Source organism: Amblyomma mixtum, chromosome 10, assembly GCF_055824585.1.
Source record: "Amblyomma mixtum isolate Tamu chromosome 10, ASM5582458v1, whole genome shotgun sequence".
Classification (NCBI taxonomy): domain Eukaryota; kingdom Metazoa; phylum Arthropoda; class Arachnida; order Ixodida; family Ixodidae; genus Amblyomma; species Amblyomma mixtum.
Window position 1 is genome coordinate 164,794,290 of NC_143021.1, and position 22,269 is coordinate 164,816,558.

The following is a 22,269-nucleotide window of genomic DNA, read 5'->3' on the forward strand; positions in this document are numbered from 1 at the left end:
CTGCAACGCCGCATCGCGTTCCAGCAAGGCCAGGACACACCGCTCTGCCAGGCGCTCCTCTCTTTGCTCCGGCGTCTAAGCCTCTCGCTTGGCCTTGCGCCGTTCGTCAATCTTCCTGTGCTCAGCGGCCAGCCGCCAGGTCGCAACCTCGAGGTCGGACGAGATAAGATTCTCCAGTCTCCAGAGCCCCTCGGCAGCGGCCCGACTCTCCTTTTCCATGGCAAGCAGATATACCCCGTGCCTGTATCACTCTGTATTTATACGGCAACGCAGCCTCCTCGCGCATCCGCAGTAGTGCGCGCCGTGCATGCGCACAATTGGCGAGGTGGCGGCGAGCGTAGTGACATCACTCGGCTGCGGCAGGGTGTAACTGACGACAGCGGTAATTTAAAATCATACCTTCCGTGATGTCACACTCAACTTCTTCGCATTTTTTGGTGCATTGAGGACAAGCGCGAAGTTCAATCGTCGACTTCGTCACTATTATAAATGGTAGTGAAAACCCTCGCCATGCTTTACCTACAGCCTATATCGATTTGTATCCTTAAATATCCCGAAATTCTCATAAAGTGGTGCAGTTTCCTGTTAAGAAAACTCCCTTTGGCTTTACCTCTCGCAACGTATATTCTGGCATAGCTGAGCTAAGCCGTCGTCAATTTTTGTAGCAAGAGCTACATTGGCCATATTCTCGCCGTTTCGCTGTGGCCGGTGGCCACACCGCGAGCTGAGCCGTTGCCTAGCAACCGCCGCAGGTGGTAGCGCCGCTCGCCGCGCCATCTCGCATGAGGTCAGAGGAGGAGCCGGTGAAACAATGGTGAAACCGCATTGCAACTACAGAGCAGGAGCCGGCTTTGCATCGTATATTGCCGCGATTGTTTGTAGTGGGTGTTTGTTTATTCATCAGAGCTGCCGGCGCGTCGCCTTAACGCTGTATTTGTGATGCAAGACGCGCCAAGATTTATCTCGACTGATCACATCCAGGCGGCGCCGATTCTACGTTGTTCCAGATTGTTTTAGTAGCTTTTCATTGTTTGTCTCGAAAGTTCGCTATCAGCTTTAAAAAGAGCATGGCCGAGAGCAGCCGGGATTCTGTTCGACGATCGCCGAGAACGATTGTTGCTACGCTGCCGACAAGTGATTCAGTTCTTTGCGGGCGCAAGTCAGCCCAAATAAACAGTTTCGTTTAGGAGCCATTCTCGCTGTTTTCCTGTTCGCCGGACTACAGTCACCACAACCACGCACATGCAGGAGGTGCTGACCTGCAATCCAGCTATGCCCCTCACGATGGAACCGGGTGCACAGCCAACGCCCGTCGTGCTTTGCCAGCACCGTGAGCCATCGACTTTTCGTGGAGAACCACACGAATATGTAAAGACTGGCTGGACACGTACGACTATGTGGCAGCGCTGAATGCCTGGAACGACAGCGCTAAGCTTCGAAACGTTTATTTTGCATTGGACGGCCCTGCCAGAACGTGGTTTGAAAACCACGCACATTCCCTCACGAACTGGACGACCTTCAAGAAGCAGCTACTGGGTACGTTTACTAGCGTCGTACGTAAGGAAAGAGCGGAGGTCCTGCTGCAGTCAATATTTCAATGCCCAAACGAGACCGTGACTGCGTATGTTGAAGATATTAAACGCCTTTCCAGGCGCTCCAACCCTGACATGAATGAAGAAGCCCTCCTACCTGATGCGTGGCGCGTAGGAGAAACTCTTCGCCGGCCTGATCCGGGATCCTCCAAAAACCGTCGCCGACTTTGTAGCTGAAGCTTCAACCATCGAAAAGACCCTTGACGCCCGGACCCGTCACTACAACCGACCACTTCAAGTGCTGTCGGCAGCGACGGCGGCTCGAGCAACACGTCGATAACGCTGGTCTTCTGCGCATTGCAGGTTGATCCGTGCTTGCTCTGAAACACCTGCGGCTGCCGTACGACCTGTGTCTGCAAGCCTTTAACGCCAAGAACTGGATAGTGAAGCCATTGATCTGTTTTCCTTTTCAACGTTTGGGATCATTTGGCAAGAAACTGGCTACCTCTTCTGGGAAGACTCGGCCGTTGGCAGCGACATCTGTGTTCCCGGACTTAACGGGGGGGCGTATTTCGTGGCGTATTTTGGCAGCGGCGGCAGGGAATCCGGTTGCTGGTCGAGCGTCTAATGGGCCTCCAGCCTCTTCATAGGCTCTGCCATCACCACGTGACGACGCACATCTCACAGAAACACGCTCTGGCGAGGAGGAAGCTTGGCGCCTTGCAGTCGCGGACTGCGGTTTCCAGCGGGCCGACCGGACCCGAAGTACCCAAAGCGTCGTTGGCTGCTAAGCGGCGAATCTGCCGTGTGACACACGAGACCGGACGGCTCATACCGGTGAACGCTTCAGGAGGGAAGGACAAATTAGCCGTACCCACCCCCTTTGCCGGGCTGCTATGGCCCAAGCGGGCGATGGATTGGCGCCGCCGTCGCCGCCGGTGCTCGGTGTCTCCTGTGTCGGTCCATGGGAAAGCGCCGTGCGGGAGGAGCGCCGCATTCAGCATCACATGCGAAGGGGGTTAGCTGCCTTTTTTCAGGGCGACGCCGTGGCCAGAAACCGCACAAACGCCACCGGCTCTTGGGTCTTCGCCGAAAAACAGCGTCTTTGGTCACGGTAGCTCGATGCCACCTGTCTGTGGCCTCCGATCCCAACAACGGATGGTGGACAACGTCTTCCGAGGGGTGAAATGGCACACTTGCCTCTGCTAGGTGGACGATGTTTCCATCTTCTCGCAGGGCTTTCCACCGCATCTGATACGTCTAGGGTGTTCTTCAATGCCTCTCTGACACTAGCCTGCAGCTCAACTTGAAAAAGTGTCGCTTTGGAGCCCGACAGCTGACCAACTTTGGTCTCGTCGTGTCCAAGAACGGTGTCCTCCGGGACCCTGCCAAGCTCTGGCCAATGACTGATTTCCGGAAGCTCGCATCCCTGAAAGAAGTCAGAAGCATTACTGGACATTGCTCGCATTTTCGCCGCTTCATCCGGAATTTTGCTGCCATTATTGCCCCATTGACAAAACTTCTCGAAGGCAGCCACGACTCGTCGACCTGGTATCCTGCGTGCGACGAAGCTTTTGCAACGCTGCGCGATTTTCTAACCTCCCCTACGATCTTGCGCCATTTCGATCCTTTCGCCCCTACGCGGTCGCCACCGGCATTGGTCTGGGTGCCGTTCTTGCTCAGCGGAAACATGAATTCAATGAGTACGTCGCTCCTTACGTCAGTTGTATGCTCACAAAAGCGGAGGCAAATTATTCAGTAACGGAAAAATAATGTTTACCGATTATATGGGCGATCACAAAATTTCGCCTTTACATATATAGGCGCCCAATAGATGGCATCACAGATCACCATCCGCTTTGCTAGCTGTCTTCTCTCAAGGATCCGACCGGCCGGCTTGCTTATTGGGCTCTCTGTTTACAAATTACGACATTCGGGTCGTAAACGCTGAGATGCCGACGTCCTCTCACGCTTCCCTCTGCCCTCTGATCCTGTCAGGCCTCACGCCTTTTTCCTTGAAGCCACTGATCCGGTTTCTGAGCAGCGCAAGGTTCCTTAGATCTCTTCGGTGCTGGATTTCATAGCCAACCGCCAGTCGCTACTCAGCGCCTGTGTTGTGTTCTCGCTCCGTCCTGTGTTAGCGCTGTTCCCAACATGATTAGCCGAACTTTCAGTGCTCCCCCTCCAAGAACGCTCCGTCGTCAAGCCCATCACTTTACCGTTCGTGAGTAGCTGTTGTATCGTTGGAACTACCTACCAGATAGTCGCAAATGTCTGCTCGCGATTTCCCGGCATCTCCATTCCGCCATTTTCGTCAGTTATCTCGACGACCCGCAATGGGCCCAAGCCGGTCTGCTGAAAACTTTTAGTCGTCTGCGTCTTCGGTATCATTGACAGGGCATGCGTGCGTCCCGCGAGTACGTCCGCTCTTGCCTGGAATGTCAGCGTCGCAAGAACCCACCACCGCACTCATCTGCTCCTCTGCAGCCTTTACCGTCTCCACCCCGGCCATTCGACCGTGTTGGAATCGACCTTTATCGCCCTCTTCTCAGTACTTCCGTCGGGCACGGTTAGACCATTGCCGTCATTGATCATCTCACTCGCTTTGCGCAAACTATTCCGTTATAAGCTGCCACAGCCTCTGACGTCGCCAGTTTCATACTTCAGAACATCAGTCTTCGTCACGATGAGCCTCAGGAATTGCTCAGCGATCGGGGTCGCGTATTGTCCGGCATCGTGGAATCCCTTCTGCGGGCGTGTCATATCGTTCACCGTACAACGCCTTCGTACCATCCACAGATGAACGGCATGACCGAGCGCTTTAACCGGACCCTCGGCGCCATGATGGCCAAGTATATTTCTTCCAATGACTCAAACACGGACCGTGTTCTATCCTTCGTTACCTGCCCTTGCAACCCTGCAACGCAAGCAACTACTGGTTTTTCCCCATATTTTCTTCTCTACGGACGGCAGCCTTCCTCCCTCATAGATGCCATATACACTCCCTTACCCCCAAGATAATGCCGATTTTACAGCTTTCGGTCAGCAGCAACGAATGCCGAACAGTGCCGTCAACTCATCCGTTCCCTGACATCTCACGACCAGTTACTTCAGAAAAGCACCCGTGCCGCTTCTACCCGTCTACCGCCGTCTTATCGCCCCGAATCCTTGGTTTGGCTTTGGATGCCCTCTTCCAGCCCGGGCCAGTCTACGAAACTGCTTATAAAATACATAGGATCCAGTAGCGTTGTTCAGAAAACGTCCCCAGGCAATTATCTCGTCGAGCCCCTCAGGCCTGCGCCTGATCGTCACCGCGGCGGTGAAATGGTACACTTTGACCACCTGAAGCCCTATACTCCGTTTCATACATCAGGTGCAACGCTGCCAAAGCTAGCGCTCCTTTTTGCGCAACCTGCATCCGTGACACAAAATAGTGCGTTGCTTGTGGTGAGCGGAAAATAAGAAATGCTTTGCTGGCAGGCTTCGTGAATAATATTTTTGTCATCAGCGTGACAAAAAACGCTGCTATTGCGAGCGAATTGATCGAGATCTGTGATTTTGTATTTTGCGCTTGTCGTATTTTTCCATTTCACGTTCTCGCTGTCTCCGCAACCCTGGCCGTGTTTACTCTTTCCGCCCGGCTCCCTTTCACTTTTGAGAAAATGGCGTCCTGCTCAGCGGCCGCGGCCACCTCTCCTGTAAGCATTTTCACGAAGGTTCGTGCATCCAAGCTGTTAAGGCACTCCCGTACCAGGATCCGTTTTCCGGAGAAGTCTGTTCGGGAAGTACTGAGTGCTGTGAGCGAGGACACCGGAGTATCTCCCCGTACCGTTGCCAAAATCAAGGCGGAGCGTCTTTGCGGGCCTGTGGCGTCTCCGAAGAAAAGACCTCGTGATGTGAAGATTTCAATCTCGCGAACAGTAAAAAATGACAGCTTCACAGTCCATGCCATCCGTCTGAAAGCGCACAGTATGTGCGCGAAGAGGGAAGTCCGAACACTGGACAGTGTGCTAAAGGCTGTCAATGAGGACGACGACCTGCCGAACTTCAAGAAAACGACGTTGTGGAGGTTGATGAAGGACATCGGATTCACACTCGAAAAAAAAAGAAAACAGAACCTTGCGCTAATCGAGCGAGGTTAAATCACTGCCTGGCGTCACAGGTACTTACCTGCGGGTGATCAAGGAATTCCGAGGACAGGGCAGGTACGAGTCGTTCCTTGCTTGTTTTCTTACACAGCACGTTTAGACTGGCTTCATATAGAGCTTGATGTTAGCGTTGCAACCTCGTAGTCGTAACAGTGATTGCTGCTTGAGAATGACACATTTAAAGGAAATCGTCTTAACCACGTTGCTGTTGCGGACCTTTTGCGCAGAGGTGACGTTACACGGCGAGTTTTGCGCTACGTTTGGGTGGGGCACGTGTCTGCATGGGTCAGATTTAATCGCTAAATCCGAATGGGTGCGGCAAGCAAAAGCAGCAAAACTGCCAAAAATGTCGTAGCACCGCAATGGGTAGTGCCATGTCGTCGTCACCGTTAGGAACGAATAAACCCCCACCGTACACTGCCCTTTGCTCCAGTGGTGCGAGTTACTGGCGCTACTGCTGCGAACGTTGGGAATTTTTGGTTTGCAGTCGCCACAAGTGAAGAGATTTCAAATGTTACCGAATTAGTCAAGTAACCCATGCAATGAACATACAGTGAATATAAACTGGCTACCAAATGCCGCCTGGGCGCGAGATATAATCCCGAACAAGGGAGCAATAAAGCCGAGATAATTCTTTTTCTCGATTGTCTTTGAGCGGCTATTTGTGAGACAGTGGTCAGCAGTGTGTTTGTTGCAGTGCGTTGCCTGCTTACATGCTGCAGTATGTTTGTTTACTTCATAGCATTTACCCCGCCGCGGTGGCTCAGTGGTTACGGCGCTCGGTTGCTGACCCGAAGGACGCGGGTTCGATCCCGGCCGCGGCGGCTGAATTTCGATGAAGGCGAAATTCTAGAGGCCCGTATACTGTGCGATGTCAGTGCACGTTAAAGAACCCCAGGTGGTCGAAATTTCCTGAGCCCTTCACTACGGCGTCTCTCATAGCCTGAGTTGCTTTGGTACGTTAAACCCCAATAAACCTAAACCAAACTTAATAGCATTAACTCGTGCACTTGGTTGTTTCGCATTTACAGGTGCATCATCTACCTAGATTAAACTTGGGTCAACGCAGGGCACACAAAAGAATACGTCTGGCAGGACAAGACTGTGAAGTCATCTCAGGATGCTTTCCTGAAAGGTTTAACAACGGGATTGGCTGCGCCTTCGGGCAAGGGGGCCACTGGCTGTTTCCAGGATAAACCATTTCTCGCAAACACTCTGGGGTCAACATTCTTCATTGTCTTGTCTCATTTATAGAATATTTTTTCCTAGCGGTGTACAACTTTTTCTGCATTCTTACTTGACGCTCCTACAGCTTGGAACTCTCTTTACCTGGCTGCATGAAAATCCTGCCTGAGTAGCTTCTGCTCTTCTAGGTGAGCAGGGAAATAGAGACAAGCTGAATTGCCTCTGTATTGCCTTCATATACATTTGTGCACGACAACAAATCTAACTCTTGAGGCAGTGCTATTTTCTGTCACTTTGTGAATCAACACGTTCTAAATTTAACACAACACAGGAAACAGGCCATATCCAGGTGGTTTGTGTAAAAATATTTTGACCCATCAGTTTAAATATACTGCTCTTTTTCCGCATATAATAGCCAGGTTAAAGAGCTATCTTCAATGACAAAGAAAAACGCGGTTTGATTAAAAACGAAAGATACCTTAACAACAACAAAAGAATTGCAGATATGCACAAGAATGTTACGGATACACAGTCAGAAAATAGGCGATTAAGAAGCCTAGATTATGTTTTCTGCGCTCCTGTATTCTAAGTTCTAAACCAGCATTCTAAATAAACAGACATCTTGCTTCTCAACTTTGCGATCAGTAAAAAATAACTGCTCTCGCCAAGTCCTTCGGGCTACTCTAAAGCACAGTGCCACAGTCGGTCCCAGACTCTTTTGACGAAGACTGGATCAGCCGCTAACCGGTTGCTCAGAACAATTCATAACATGCCAGATACCTTAAGAGAGGCCCACAAAAGAGTGGGTTCCTCGGCAACAGCGAAATCGAAAGTTGCAGACGGCCACTTGTTAATCGGGCCACGGCGGAGCACTCACCACTGTGCTGAATAATTAAACCCGACGAATGAACGTCATCTTTCGCTCAAATCTCTAGCTTGCATCTAAAAAGTATAGTCACAATGCTGCACAATTGGGAAGAAAACCGCCACTGCTGACCAAAAGCCGGTGCGAGCTCACTGACAACGAATTTCAGACAGCTCACATTAACGCGGTATGCATCAAATGAACAGATGCATGCAGTTTTTTTGAGAACATGACATAATATTCACGCGATTGTGAACAGAACAAGGTTTCTCTATCAAGTCACGCGAAATGCAACTTGTGATGAAAAAAAAAATAAAAAAAATGTGCGAAAAAAAAGTTTCACCACGCGGGATTAGAACCCATGCACCCCCATTGCGGCCTGTCGACACTCCGGGGCGACGCGTTAGACCACACGGCCACAGAACAGCGCGGAGCGATACAACTCTCTTTATTTTGTTTTGCGGACTACTTCCGTAGCCTTGCCAGCGTTGCACATGATGTATGAAACGGAGTACAGGTTCTGTGTTGGAACGGAATAATAGAGCTTCAAAATTCCCTGGACGCTCAGAAATTGAACACCGCTGAGGATGTCGCACTTACTGAAGTGGGTCCGCACTTACTGAAAATGTCGCACTTACTGAAGTGGGTCCAGCGACAGACAAATCCAGCGAGGCACGTGAAGACGCACATGCCGATGGCTTCTTTCCAGAGGACTTGACCTCCTGAGGCGTCGACAAGGCCGTGCCTGCTGTGGGCGATGCGGCGGCAGAAGGTGCCTGCGTTGAGGTCGACGACGGGCACTGCTCCACGGCAGGCGTCCTCTTGGTTTTGCCAGAAGCAGGGCGAAGGCCTCGCTGTGTCCGATCCCTTTGCGTCTTTGTTTTCTGCCCTGCCGCAGGCCGAGGCGTGGAGGGAGACAGCGTAGGATCCTGCCTGGTGAGAGCCACGGACGCGGCGCCCCCATCACGTCCCGCAGCCACAGCGACGCCAGAGGAGGTCCGCTGGAGGACCTTGAGAGTCTTCGCTTCCGGCAACGACATGGGAAATAGGTGGACCCAAAAACAGCAGCTTCTGAACAAACCTGTACGACGCAGACGATTATTTCTTCTTCGACTGCGCGTGGTGCTTGCAGACACGCGACGAGATTGAATTAGTGTCAGTGGCCGAAACGCTATGCACCCTGGCCAATCCCCCGCCGTGGGTATTTGCCATTAAGCCTGAGTACGTCATCATCATCATCATCAAAACGGCAGTTGCAGCTCACATCCGGAACTGGTTCAACAGCAACCGGGCAAGCACGGTGGCAAAAGCCAACGCGCTCGTGGAATGAGGGCCCACCCAAGTAACTGCGATTTATTTTATTCAATAAGCGTTTTTCTCGCTCACTGCACCAGAGATGAAGCGCTGCAAAACTGCGGCTGTAAAGAAAAGCCACATTTATCTTGCTCCTTGAGGGAAGCAAATAAATGCATGTCACAAGGCGCGCCAACACATTTCTTACCAGAAAGGCAACTAGAAAAAAGCAATAATAGTTTCTATCAAAGTTTATTACTCACAATATATTCCTGCGTTAATACAAAAACTACACACAAGTACGCTGACGAGGCAACTTTGATTGCTTAAGCGGGCTGGAAATGGGTCTGTAAAATACCGATGAATAAAGCATTATAATTAATATAGGCAAGAATTTTCAAGATTATTGCCTAGGTTTTTTACACACAATGGTTAGCATCCAACGTTCACGACTCGTTCTTCACGCAGAGGGGGTGAGATTTCCGTCTATGCCCGCGACACGTTTACTATGCTAGAATTGATATATATTTTGCCCGCGCAGAATGCTTAGCTTTGGAACTTAGCTCCAATTAGATATTGCTGGAGTTGTATGGAAATTTACCAGACACCACCACCCAGCGTCAGCCGTTTCTTGCAAAAATTGGAAATTATCTTGCAGCCAAATAGTAAAATTGATCCATTTTGCATAGTAATTGACAAAACTACAGATACATTATGTCCCGCAAAAACATTGGTGGCCTATTCTAGCGTTTTTTTCAGATAGCGGCGTTAAAAATATTTTCAACGAACAGTCTCGGCAGGAAGTGCTGGGTGATATATTAGTCCAGTCTTGTCTAGACTACATACACATACAAGCTCCAAACTGCAACCTTTTCTCAGTTGTCATTACGGAGCATATTGGCGATCATTATTTGACAGAGTGCCGATTTCTTGACCCGCACTACCTTTAGGAACCAAGGTCTGCCAGCTTCTAACACCGCTCAAAATAACTTGCACTTCACTATAATGAATCAGTCCAAAATAGATAATCTAATTCGTAACTTCAACTGGCAGGCATTAGTTAGGTCTAATCCTCCTGATTCATTGTTCTGCCAATTATTAAGGATGTTTGAACAAGCTTTTATGAAGGTAATCCGCAAAAAACAAAGAAATGTCCCCAGGATTCCGGCCCATGCGCCTCGGAAAACCGGTCGCGCCATCTCGCGACAGCCGGCGGCGCGGCGGCGCGTAACTGAATGGGGATGAAAAATAAAAAATCCATATCTCGTCACGCATAACAGTTACAAGCGAGCTCTGACCCTGAGGGGTTAAATACCTCATAAAGTTTCTTTTAATAAAGTTTCATCACTGTGGCTTAAATATTGCGTTTACCCTGCGCGATGAGATATGGTCGCATGATGCCTATGACGAGGTCGCGAAAAAAACCCCACTTGTCCTCACTTGATCACTCACCGCTGCCATGATTTACAATATATCGGACTGCTATAGGAGCTTTACGTAGCGAAATGTCCCATCTTTTAATAGATGTAAAGTATTTTACATTTGAAAGAGCCAGAATTTTTCCATGGCTATTTTTCTATTCATCATGCATCCTCAGCATCGGCAAGAAACGTGTGGCGCCCTCTCTTGGTGCGTTTGGCTAGGCGCACGTCTACGCTTTTTTTGCTTGCTTTAAGGAGATAAAGTCACGCCTTGTGAATGCGCGCTTTTATTAAAAGTGTCCCCATCGGATGTAGGCACACAAACATGGGCCGCTACAAAAAAGTGCTCGCCATGTATGGGTATTATAGAGGATTATAAGCAAACTCCGGAGCTTTACAGACACATTTACTATTGCAAACGCATACAGTGGCTACTTGAGGATGAGTGATAGTGGAAATGCGTGCGCATTAACTATACAAAGCCACGAAACTTAGGTATTAGCGCATTAATCGCTACATCTTAAAGCTCAATAGCGTTCAGCTCTTCGAAAGTTTAGGCGATGCGGTCAAAATGCAGCAGGGATGCGTTGAAATCAGTGTACCTCTGTAGTCTCTTTATTGAATATAAAGCTATTTCTGTAAGGGACAAGCCCAATCAAGCCGAATTCGTTTGGCTTCTTGCTGTACTCCTGTCATCTGTACATATATAGATGCCCATAAGCTTGTACGTTGCAAGTACTGCAGGATTCTATGCAAGAAACCTGGTGCTCCGTTTCATGCCTGTTTCGCTAACTGATCGTGCGTATTAGGCAATTTGTCCAGTGTAACAATTCGTAGTGTGGTAATTCACAGCATTTCTTCTAGGTTGTTAAAGTGCCTCCATTTATTAGATCATCCGCCGTCGCTAAGGGCTTTGCCATTGCCGTAATCGCTGCTAATTTCCGCGTTCATGTCAAAAGTGTGTGAAAACTATGAAGCGATAACGAAGAGTTCATAGAACGGCATGTTGTGAGCTATTCTGACAAATCTGCCATTTGCTGTGCAGGAAGCTACGCCTTTTCCCAAAGCTGCAACCCAGAGGCAAATCCAATTAAAATTTTATGACTATAATTTGCATTTATTTGAGAAGTAAACGCCAGCCAAATAAGTTCTTGTAGGATAACACGATGTTTCAAAGCCGGCTTTGTTTCTGCTTTAAGGCGGCAGCTGGGCGCTCCATCCGGGCCACTTGCGCCATGCGCCGCTCGCGCTGTCCATTAGCGACAGGACGCTACGTGCACGCGGCCTAGAATATGCAGTTAATTTACGCGCGTTGTAAATGTGTACAACAATGCTTAGGCACTAGCTTGCGAGCGGCGCGAACTTGATACTTTTTTGTATTTTGTGAATTGTGTACAAAGCTTCCCCGTCTTTTCTGCCGGTCGCTTTCCTCCGTACTTTTCCTCGCTATCCTCTCCCTGTGACTTCCGCCGGCTCTGAATTCCGTGAATTCCACCGGCTGCAGCTCTCGTGCTTCCTTTTTGTATTTTTTTGTCAGTGAACGATTACTACTACTTCTTGAAGGTGCGACTGCGGGCGCGTTGCGGAGCCTTTTTTAAGCCCACATAAGGTCGACCGCAGGGTCACGGAGCTTAAACCGTGGATGTAGGAAAAGGGAGTGGTTCCCAGAAAACATTCAACATTCTCCTCCGTCATGACTCAAGTAGAAGGCTTCTGCGCAGTTTGGTTCGGTTTCCACCACAATAGTGCCGTCAAAGTCACCCCTGTGGTGGCATGGCTGGGAAGTAGGGCCACTGCGCTTCTGTTCATTTGCTTGACATAAGCTTTGTGCTGCTTCACTCTTTCGGTCATATTGGTGGTGTCCCCAGCCTAAGCCTCGTTTATATGAACCGGACTGCGGTAGATCGAATAGGGGGGTCAAGTTGTGTAAGGTCAGCCCGACTCGACGATTGCGTGTTTACATGAACTAGATTTTAGCGAGTCGAGACCGGTTCAACTGCAGCGACACCAAGCGTCGAGCAGCGCAGCGGGTGAGGGCAGTGGCAGCCTCCAAGATTGCGGCACGACACCGCTGTCTCGCAGGCGCGATGGCGCAAGCGTAAAAACAGGATCGTAATTTATGCTCTCCACTCCTGCTAACCCGACTCTTCGTCTCTATCCGGTTTACGTGCTATCTTCCGTTGGGATTGAGCGAGTCACCCCCCCCCCCTGCAGCGGAGTTGACTGGACTGACTTCCTCGACTCCCGGAACCGACTGTGCGGTGTTTACATGAAACCAGTAACCGGTTTTCAACTGAATTCCTCAACTAAACCCCTTCAAGTAAACGCCGCTCTAGACACCATGCACTCGGGCAGGGTTTTTGCGTACCACGCCTTGCATCTTTTCTGTAGGACGACGGGTCTTCGGGACAGGGGAGGAGGCGCCTGATAATGATGACCGGCTGGTACCCAGTTTCCACCGCTTCCTTTCCGCGAATGCTGGCCAAGGTTTTGCTGACACCTTTTACGTGCAGATTGCATACGCGTTTTTGCTCCTGGCGTGTACTTAGCCTACCCGTAGAATTGTTTTCGTTGCGTTTTTTCCCATAAGGATGTTTTCTTTTGTTGACAAGTTTTAATGGTGCAAGGGCCGCCTTGCACCAAAGAGCGCCATGGAACAGTGTTTTCTTCTACATAAGGTTAGGTGAAAGACATTTTTCGAGTCAATTCACCTCAGAGAAACCACGAAAAAATTTGTATGCATTGGAAAGCGATAGGTGCCCGGGGGGCACTGGGAATCGAACAACCGAACCGCCCGCGAACCGCATGCTCAAAGCATTGCTGTCGCTGATTTTAAAATAAATAAGGAAGAATTGGGCATCGCTTTCAACCTAAACTTGCTTGAATTTCACGCTACCCTTCCGACACAACTCTTTGACAATATGTTCCTCTCAGAAAGGCTATGAGAACGCGACACAAGATTCGCAGAATTAAATGGATGACGAACACAGGGAGAAATGGGCGTTATTTTCAAGAGGTACGTGGGTGACCGGTTGCGGGGGTAAGGGGGGGGGGGGAGAGCAAAGGGCAGTAGGGAGAGGGTGCTGTCTCCTGCTGTACCTTTGTGTGCGCCTTTCTGTTTTTCCCCTTTTACTTTTCCTCGAGCCGTGGACCGCAGGCGGAGCTTTCTTCTAAAGTGCGCTGTTTTTTTACTTCCGACGCTGAAGAACGACAAAGCTGGCGCGTCTGCCAAACCGGTCCTGAAAGGTCTCATGCATGAACGCATCCTTGCCGGCTCACGTAAAAAAAAAAAAAAAAAAAACCCTTACAGCTGCTAATGTGCCACTCCTGACTGAAGCGGTCAAACATTTCCCAAAAATCCCATCAGAGTTTTTGGAGAGAATCAGTTGCATTCTCTGACGTCCTGGTTACCCAGGACTGCCACCAGCTTTGTGAAGAGAGCAGTGCAAGGCACAAAGAGTGGCACAAAAACAAATTTTGGTCCATTTTTCGTGGCTACGGCAAATGCGAATTAGGTGTGTTAGCACTGCGGTTTCGATATTCGAATCCACTGATCACGGCTGCAAGTTGATGCAGAAGATACCCAAAGCACAGCGCGAGAGACGGGTAGTTTAGGACACGGGATGTTCGGCTGCGGTGATGTAAGAGCGAGTGTTGTGCTGCTGAGGTGTGTCATGTCGATCTGCTACTGTTTTTCATATGGTTTGAACATGGTTCATGTACATAGAACAAAAGGCAGTGATGTAGTGGTCTGATGCAGTGGCCAGCACAACTAATCTAATCGCGCCGTCCGGATTCGCAACCTACTCGGTCCGTAAGGTATTTTCGTTTAGTTAATTTTATTTAAGGTCAAGAGAACTCCAGACATACAGACGGACCTAGGCGAACACTAAGAAGCCTCACCACCGGGTAAAAAAAAAAAAAACTTTGATCGCATCAAGTCGCTGTTGTTCCACTGCCATGTGGAGTTCCACTGCCACCTTTCTGCGGCCACGTAATTGGTGGAAGCTTCGGAAACCACGTGGGGGGGGGGGGGGGGGGGCTAACCAAAGTGCAGGCGGGGCTAACCAAAGTGCAAGCGCAGAATAGAAGGCTTGATGATCGATACAACTCATGAACGGTACGACGAATATACCCTATGGCTTCACCGATTGGCATGACGCCGTGACATCTTGCACCTGTTAGCCTGTCATCACGAGTTTTTGCACGTTAAATGGGATTACTGAGGATTAGGCAGATTAAACACGACGATAGCGAAACCCGGTAGACGGCATTTGACGGAAGGCCTCCTTTCAGCGGAATTTGCCGATTACGGTTCTTGAGTTCTATTCGACAATTTTGACTTTCTCAGCTACTCAGATTATCGGCTCTTGAAGAAAACTATAGTATGTGATTAACGCAAATTAAACCAAGGATAAAAAATGGAGTTCCAGAGCTACGTGAAACCACCCACAGAGTGTTTCCCGTCGTATGGTCCTCCTCAGAGTATTTTATAAATTCCGATCAATTAGTTAATTAGGTAAGATTAATTATGCTAAATTTTAAACATTCACTTTAGGTTAACGTGCTTTTTGTTAACTTGTAAAGGAGCGTTACGAAAGACCCGATCAAGTTTTTTTGTAGGAGCGTGTCTTCTACGTGGTTCTTTCTTCAAGTTTTTTTTTCTAAAAAAGCCCGCGAAATATGAAAACACCACGTGTTTTCTCTCTTGCGCTACCGTACTGTCGCGTTACAAGCCAGCTCTGAATGAACGAAGCGTGTGCGCTCACCGTGTCTAAGTAAGCGGCCGGGGCGTAGTTCGACGGGCTGCAAAATTATGAACAAAAAAAAGAAAAAAACGAAGACTACCCTGGAATACACGACTTCACTACTTTCACTTCATTTTTTGGTTTGCCTGCGCGATGTCTCATAAAAGCCCTATCGCAATTGGCAGATCACGCCGTGCGCTTTCCATGCTGGAAGAATGTGCTGATCGCACTTTCAAGATTATGCTAAGAGCGGCGTCGACTGCTCACTTTCAGAAGGTGAGCGCGCACGCTTCATTCAGAACGCGCTTGGCAGCGCTACAATGTAGTAGCGCAAGAGCGCAATGAAGTGTTTTTTTCTTTTTCATATTTAGCGAGCATTCCATGAAAACTCGAAAAAAGGGCCACGTACGTTGCTACAAAAAACTGTATCGGTTCTTTCGTAACGCCCCTGTACAACTTAACAAAATGCACGTTCCCTTACAGTAAACGTTAAAATTATGTATAATTGATCTAAATAAGTAACTAATTAAGCGAAAATAAATACTCTGAGGAGCGCCACACAGTGAGCAACAACATGTCGTTGGTTTCACCTAGCCACGCAGCAACCCTTTTTTTTTAATCTTTGGTTCAAGTTCCGTGAAACACCCTGAATAGATTTGGCCTGCAATTGCGTCTATCTGGAATGAGGCAGGGGCCCTTGTGCTTGCCTCGTCCTCTGGAATAATGACACACGCACCATATGGCGCCTCTTGGAAAGCGCTTGGGTGCTTTATTTCGTTGCTAAGGCGTTTCACAAAAAACCTAGGGTTCCGTGTTTTCAGTATTTCTTTTTTTTTCCATTTGGGGGTTATATGGTGTTTATTTTTTCTCTTTGGTTCGATGATTTTCGCTTTCTACTTTCAATGCCGGAGAGAAACCGGCGTTTATCGGGATAAGTGTTGTAAAGCGGCTGTATAGTTACTGGAGAAATTATAACGCACCTGAATTTTTTTATTAAACCCATACCAAACACCCTACCCAATGAATTAATGCCCAAACGAGTAAAAATAAAAGAGAAATGCTATGACAGCAACGGAACGCTGTACGACGTAAGGTTATTCAAAATTTTGGCGCGAATGTAGTTGGGAATACTGCCACCGCATTGAGCCTCTGCCGTGATGGCATCGCTTGGATTGTCTGTAGTGTATGTAGGACATACACACGCAAATACTTGGAACGACGAACGCACGGCGCCGGATTTTCTCGTAATGGAACTATAAGGCTTTAAAGAGTATAAAATGTTATATTTACACGTAGTGAAAAAAAAAATGGACACGTACATTGAGAGATTTGTCAGCCATCGGAGAAATGCGGTCAGAAAGCAAACGTTTTACATTTGCGCTTGATGGGGGGATGGCAAGAAAATCAAGAGATGGTTTTAACAAGACCGGCCATTCTTTACAGCGCGCTCTCCATAAGCTGTGAAAGCAAACGCCAGCAGATGTAATTTTGAACAGCGATTATTCTGAGATCCTTCTTTCAAAAACGGGTGGTCTGCAGAGCTCACAACAGGCGAAAATAATCCATTAAAGACTTCTTTGTCATCAATTCTTGCTCTATAGACGGGTCCACAACTTGCACTTGATGCCAGAAGTCATCGCTATCAAGTGAGTTTTCGCGGAAGCTGCGCATATATTTCTCGCGGACTTCATAGCTTGTCGAGTAGCGATTATATCGGTCTTCGCACCAAACGCTGACCATTCAGGAAGGTATTGACCAGTGAAGGTGCAGGCTAGATGAACCAGGATTGAGTACACGCGGCAGACAAGTGCCTCCTCTGATTCCAATGATTTTATTGCTGCACGTGTTTATTGCTTCGATGTTCTATACCCCGTGATTACACTTCACAAAAACTATATATACAGTCATGTCTTGGGGAAAGCGGAAAGTTGGGCAAGTTGGATAACGTTCATGATGTAAAAAATAGCGCACAGGGAACACACGGGACGGAAAGTAAACGACGCAGACAAGCGGTAACTCGCAACTGAGGTTTATTGCTGACGCGCGCAATATAAGGTAGTCACTTTAAAAACATAAAACAAAAACAACCACAAACAGTCCCTCCTGGAAAGACCAAGTCAGAGGAAAAAATTGAAATTGAAGCATCAGGCGCCACTCATCGCTGCGGAAGATCAGTTAAAAAACCGTTATCAAAAAAGGAATTCAATGCAACGCTGAGGCTAAAAAATCGATTTCACAGTCTGCCAAGTTAACAGAGGGCTCACTGATACACGGATTCCGACATTTCCTAATATGGTATGCCTCCATTATCTCGCGTACACGCTGATCTCGATGTCTGAAAAGTATGACGGTACTAGAAAAAATCGGTTTACAAGTTTTCCCCTTCTGCTCTTCTTTTTTGCTACAGTCCCGGCAATGCTCAGGAAGATTGCCATAATGATCTTTTAGGGAGTTACGGTGTTCACCAAGCCTAACGTTGAGGCATCGCCCCGTTTGTCCTACATAGACAGCTCCGCAGGACAACGGTAGTTTGTACACTACACCCAAGCTGCAGGGAACAAACGGGGCGCGGTGCGCTGGATTAAAAGTGCGCTGGATTAAAAGTGGCAAACTAGTGCGCTGGATTAAAAGGGCACAAAAATCCCAAGACGTTGGAAGGGAGCGGCAAAAGTCGGCGTGGTGCCCTACGTGCATAGAATGGCACATGGGTTAAAGAAGGTAGGGAGCCGCTACGGCGTCCAGGTGGTTTTTTCCGGGCCAAGCAAGCTGAGCAGTTTATGCTCTCAGATACGGAACAGGCAAGAAGGTGTTGGAGATAAGCGAAAAAAGCGCGGATGCACCGTTAGGCACCGCGCCCCGTTTGTTCCCTGCAGCTTGGGTGTAGTGTACAAACTACCGTTGTCCTGCGGAGCTGTCTATGTAGGACAAACGGGGCGATGCCTCAACGTTAGGCTTGGTGAACACCGTAACTCCCTAAAAGATCATTATGGCAATCTTCCTGAGCATTGCCGGGACTGTAGCAAAAAAGAAGAGCAGAAGGGGAAAACTTGTAAACCGATTTTTTCTAGTACCGTCATACTTTTCAGACATCGAGATCAGCGTGTACGCGAGATAATGGAGGCATACCATATTAGGAAATGTCGGAATCCGTGTATCAGTGAGCCCTCTGTTAACTTTGCAGACTGTGAAATCGATTTTTTAGCCTCAGCGTTGCATTGAATTCCTTTTTTGATAACGGTTTTTTTAACTGATCTTCCGCAGCGATGAGTGGCGCCTGATGCTTCAATTTCAATTTTTTCCTCTGACTTGGTCTTTCCAGGAGGGACTGTTTGTGGTTGTTTTTGTTTTATGTTTTTAAAGTGACTACCTTATATTGCGCGTCAGCAATAAACCTCAGTTGCGAGTTAGCGCTTGTCTGCGTCGTTTACTTTCCGTCCCGTGTGTTCCCTGTGCGCTATTTTTTACATCATGCATGTCTTGGGGGTAGCGAGTACTGCTAGCAGGCTCTCGAGCTTTTCACCTTTTGTTTGATTGCTCTCCAGAAACCAAGAACATGAATGAACGCTAAAAAAAAAAGTACCAGCTCTCAGGGGAACCACAGTGGCAAGTTGCCAAACTGGCAATGAGAGACACGTGCAGGCAATGTGAAAATCCCGCCGTATTCCCCTGGAGCCTGTAAGCACTGCTGAGCGGAAAGAGCAGAAGATTTTGTCGGGTGGGGAGCTTGTCCTGGGTACTCTCGTGTCCTGTTGCGTTCCTCGTTACAGGAAACTTATGCCTGACCTACACACTTGAAAACCGTCACGCTGGTAAAGAGAAGACAAAGGAACGCGACAACAGAATTTGGTTTCCATTGAAAGGAATAGTACCAAGGACAGTTCAGTGTGGCTGTGTTCTGGGTGAACTAGAGAAAAAAAAGTAGAGTACATTTCTTCACTTGAAACTGGCATTCTTTTCTTCAAGGACGGCTGAAAATCAGTGTTTATTGGTTTTCCAGCATTCATATCAAAATGCCGCGGGGGTCAGTTTTCGGAGTTTAACGGAGTTTAACGGATACCGAAAACACGGCATCTCTACTTGTAACAGGGTTAGTTGGTGCGATTGCAATGTTAGAACTACGCTCACTTCAATAAACCGGCCTACACGGATTCGTGTACTACCAGTACGTGTGGGTCTTTGTTCTGTACAGTCCAGCCAGCGCAGCTCTAACGCAATATGTTTTCCTCTTTCCGACTTTCTCACGGGAGCCAGATCGTTTTCAGCTTAACTTCCACACTTTCACGCAGCTGCTGCGCGGCTTCTAAAACGGATATGATAAAACGTTCCGCTGACAAACCACTTGCCCGAGTGCCTGGCATACCGAAGTTTACCAAACATGAACCGATGCTGCAAGCAGTACAGCGACGGCGTACGCCGAACGGGCGCCGAAAAAGGGCATGCACCTCCATGTTCTTGGTGCTGGCTGGCTCCCCCTCTTAAGCAGACGGAAGTAATTTCGAGCCGTGAAGAAAAGAGGTTGGGTGCTCTGAAGGGCAACTCGAACCGCGAAAAGTTCTGGGAACCTGATAGAGCTTCAAGCCATAAAGAAAAGAGTCGCCGAGAGTCCCGCTGTCCTCCGAATGTCGTAAACCGGACCCCGCTTCCTACGCGTGCGTGAGCGCCCGTGCGTTCCGGTGGTGGTCCGGTGACGTCTCCTATAGTGCGCATGCTTATACCGGTTCTTTGGTATTCCAAGAGCGCCCACCTTGAGCGCGTACGCCAAAGAAGTGTCCTTGGAGCACACTTTCAGCATATCGAGTGCCCTCAAAAATTTTTCAACCGAACATTCTCGTTCGAAAAATGAGGGGGGAGATGTCCCTTTGTCAAAATAAGACAGAAGTTGTGGAAAGGATGTGAGGAGCGGGTCGGGACAGGTACTTGTCAAAAGAACGCATCATGGTAACCTTTCGGCAACTTCTTTTTACAATATCTCGATGGCTGGAGGCGTGCGTCGAGGCTTCAGGTTCCGGCATATTAGGGAGCAGCCCCCCTCACTTTCTTCCAAGAACGATACAATGGAGGGCTACTGACTCATCCCCCTTTGCGCTAACCCCTTGAGCCAGCCGAGCAGGAAGTTTGGTTTAGTTTGGTTTATGGGGTTTAACGTCCCAAAGCGACTAAGGCTATGAGAGACGCCGTAGTGGAGGGCTCCGGAAATTTCGACCACCTGGGGTTCTTTAACGTGCACTGACATCGCACAGTACGCGGGCCTCGAATTTCTCCTCCAAAGAAATTCAGCCGCCGCGACCGGGATCGAACCCGCGTCTTTCGGGCCAGCAGCCGAGCACCATAGCCACTGAGCCACCGCGGCGGCGCCCGAGTAGGAAGTGGAAACGCGGTCTGTGAACGAGGGTTCTTGGTTTGAAGAGACCTTCATGTAAATAAGCTTTCCTGCAATTCTGCAAGTTGTCCACTTCAGACACAATGAATGCAGGCACGTCGAGAGTATGCTAGGGTGCGTCAGCGGACATCAAGGCCGCCAAGCGACCCACAGCGAAAGCGGGTATCTTCCACGGAGCTGCCTTGGTTGTCTGCATTCTCAGTGCACGCTCTGCGACGTATTAACATCGACAGCTGTTGAGGGCATGTTTCTTGGTTGTATATCGTCGGTGTTGGCGTTGACGTCTGAGAGGTACGAGCACAGTTACATCACGAGTGAAAGAATAGTGAGGCCATGCGTATTGAAAGCAATATGAAAATAAATGGCAATAAGAAATACGAATTTCATCACCTGAAATCTCGCATTCTACAGTGGTAATCACGTCCTGTGATTTTTGTGTTCTACTCTGAGCGTTTTCTTTTTGTTTTTGATATAGTGACATTGGAGCCTCGACGCTTTGTCGTCGCCAGATGATCTCTGGAGAAACGGAAAGTTTGCTACATTCGACTGGTTTCTAGCCACACAAGGCGAGAACACGCGGTTTTTGAAGCTTTCACCAATTACGTGGCCGCTGAAAGGTCTGGTCCGTTCACAATGGTTTGTTTTATTTGATACTGCACATAAGCCATAATAACACAGTGCACGCACGTTTAATGAGAAGGAACGAAGTAAAGGCTCTAGGAAAAGCCTTTCAGCGGGCCGTATTTTTCAGTAAGTGAGCAGACGAGAACCACGGCCACTCGGTGATACGGTTCCATCGAGCGGCCGTTTTTTTATCAACCGCCACCTCCACAAACTGGTAAAACAACAGCCAGCTGACGGGGTCGCATTTTTTGGTGCGGCACTAAGGCTTGCATTCTCGATTTCGACGTGGTCTGTCTGTATGTCTGAAGCCTGCTTCACCTGAAATAAAATAATCGAAAATGTTTTACGGCCGCGAGTGGGTTTCGAACCCGGGCCAGAGCGAACAGATCAATTTTAGACAACTACATCGCCGCAACCGAGCATCCCGCATCCTAAACTACCAGTCTCTTGCGCTGTGTTTTGGATATCATTTCTTCAACAGCATCCGTGCGCAGTGGATCCGAACACCGCAACCGCAGTGAAAACCGGAGTGCGGGTGCACCTGCGCATGTGGAGTAACCGCGCTAAATCGTCCGAAATTTGTTTTTGTGCAACTCTTCGTACCACGCCATGACCACGCGCTCTGCTTTTAACAAAGCTGGTGGAAGTCCTTAAGCTGGTGGAAGGCATTAAATAATGTAACTGATCCTCTGCAAAAGCTCTGATGTCATTTTTGGGAGATTTCTTTCGCGCATGGAGTGACCCTTCGCGAGGACTGACACATTACGGGTTGTAAGTTTTTTTTTTTTTTTTATGACAGCCTAGAGACAAGAGTGCGTTCATGTATGAAACCTTTCCGGGCCGTTTTCGCAGAGGCGCCGACTCCGTCCTGTTTCACTGTAGGGAGCAGAAAAACAGCGCACTCCAGAAGCAACCACGGTCTGCGCTCTACGACTCGAGGAAAAGTAAAAGGGGGAAAAAAGAAAGGCAGGCAAAGGCACAACAGGAGACCCCCCTACTGTCATTTTCTCTCCCGCCCCCTTACCACCCACGACCGATCCCCCGTTGCAAAATAACCGCTCTTAAAAAATAAC